Raw genomic sequence first — 2,525 nt, 5'->3', positions numbered from 1 at the left:
AAGAAAAGTGACAGGCACACAGTAAGTACTTAGTACATGTTGATCATCACCATTGTCATCATCATCATCATCATCATCACTATTATTAGTTCAAAGAATCAGATGGTAAGGATGACTCCGTGGGTTATTTTTGTTTTGTTTTGGTCTTGATTCTTAAACCAAGGAGACCAAGGTTCCTCCGTATTCACAGTTCCTAGACGTCACCTCCCAATGGTGGATAACCCGAATCTCAAAGGCCCCGAACCAGGGCATTCTCTCGCTGCTGGTGCCATCACCCCAAAGGCAGCGATGCCATTTTGGACCTCTCTTTCCACCCTTTCTACCAAGTCTTCCTGATCACTCAGCACGTTGCCAGCTTTGCATTCTCCCTGAAACTATCTGAGCCTCGGGTATCACCAGCTGACACCACTTCACAGACCTTGCGTGTCATTTTCTATTCCGCCTGGAATACAGCCATTCCATCCCAGCATTGGTGGGGCAGCATTTTCTCAAGTTAGCCTAAAAAAGCTCCACCCTAGCTCTGGAAGGAGTGCTTCTGTCTTTGTCCTTGATTTATGTGAAATGTTGTAACTCCCTCCCCTACTGAATAAAGATTACGCAAGAATAAAAGAAGAGGAGAGTTAATCTTGTATGTCGTGGGAAACCCAGTTGAACATTTGAAATGCTCAAATACACCACAGTCCGCCCAGAGACTGACTATTCTGGCAGTGGGTAGCAAGAGCTATGAAACTTTTCAAACCTTTGACCCACTAATACCAGTTTTGGGAATATACCCCAAGGAAATAACCCAAAAGGGAAAAAATGTAATTTGTGCAAAGATGTTCGTGTGCTGCTATTTATAGGAGTGAAGAATTGGAAATAAGCCAAATGCCAAATAAGGGAATGTCTCGGGCAAGTTATGGTATAGTGACATAAGGAAATCCCAGTGATCTATTTTTAGTGACAGGGATGTAGCCTCTGCTGGCTCTAGGGAATGGGTAGATTCAAGTATTTTAAGTGACAAAGTACACCAAACAGGAAGTTTACAACTATGTCAAATTTTTGTTGCGCAAAAAAAATAAAAATAAAAAAATTTGGAAGTGAATTTTGAGGGAAGGAAAATGTAGTTTAGAGTTGAGTTTGATGCCTCTTCTGTAAAGTTGCTTGTGAGTTACAATAGCTATTGCAATACACGCCAGGGTCTGACCATTTTGAGCCTAAAACAACTATTTGAGCATATAAAGTAGACCAGCAGGTCTTGTTTTGCAGCAAAAAGTCTTCATGGTTATGTGCCAAGGCTCTGGGGAAGCAAGCACTGTAGCATCAGAACTCTTTGCTATAGAATCTAGAGACACCAAGGAAGGGCTGGAGCTGCAGGAGAGACATGCTGCTATTACAACGGGTTTGGAATCAGTGTGCTGTTCTCTGGCAGAGCAATCCTCAGACCTTGCTGAGGGCTCACCAATACCCGCCCAGCGGCACAGACTGTTGTGTAAATGGGCAGCGAGGAGGAAATTAGGTTTCAGAGGCCAGAATATATCAGATGCCAAAGAAACATTTACAAAAAAGTTTTATTTTAAACTTTAAACAAAAAATCCTCACCTGAGGATATTTTCCCACTGATTTTTAGAGAGAATGGAAGAGAGAGGGAAAGACAGACATATCGATGTGAGAGCATGCAACCAAGGTATGTGTCCTTGACCGGAATCGAACTGGGGACCCTTCTGTCCGCAGGCTGGCAACTCTATCCACTGAGCCAAGCCGGCTCTTTAATTACTATTACAGTCAGGCCTACAGCCTGACTCATACTTCTTAAAAACAACGACAAAACAACTAGAAACAAGAGTTCCGAATAGGAAACTGGACAGCTATATCAAGAACCAAAAGGACATTAAATCAAGGAGCTGCATAAAATAGGAAAAAGATGGATGGATATTTGTGGCAAGTTAAGGGTATATAGAATATTTTTAAAACAACATATATTGGGTGTGGGTTAATATTTAACAACTAGAAAGCAAGGAAACATTCATTGGAATAAACTATTATTAAAGTCTACACAGCATTTAAAATCAGTTTTCTAGTGAATCTTTACCTTAACATCATCATCAGAAGGCTAACAGTCTGGGACTTTTTTTTTTCTTCCTTTCTCAACTTTAACTTGGACAGTAAGACATAATCAAATTAGGCTTTTCCTTCAGCCAGTAACAGGAATTAAAACACGAGTTTGTACTAACAAAGTTGGACCTCATCTCATGCCTTCTCCAAAGAAGTCAAGTCTCAGCTCAGTGGGAGTCAGCGCTGGTGTTACGCAGTGTGTCTTAACTACGCTCTTTGTTTGTTCATCTAAGGATATGTTTTGTTTTATTCATTCCTCTCCCTGGTGATTTAACAACAATGTTAACTATATCCAGAGCCTTTGGGGAGGGGAGGGCAGTTCGTCTCCCAAACTCTTACAATAGGGGCTCCCTGCCAGACTCCGCCCCTCTTACCCTAACTCTTTATCGAAAATTCTCAGTCCTTCACACATTTTATCCTGTATTTAATGA

Source organism: Eptesicus fuscus, chromosome 20, assembly GCF_027574615.1.
Source record: "Eptesicus fuscus isolate TK198812 chromosome 20, DD_ASM_mEF_20220401, whole genome shotgun sequence".
NCBI classification, from domain to species: Eukaryota; Metazoa; Chordata; class Mammalia; order Chiroptera; family Vespertilionidae; genus Eptesicus; species Eptesicus fuscus.
The sequence above is the reverse complement of the archived record's forward strand: the minus strand, read 5'-3'. Positions refer to the sequence as shown.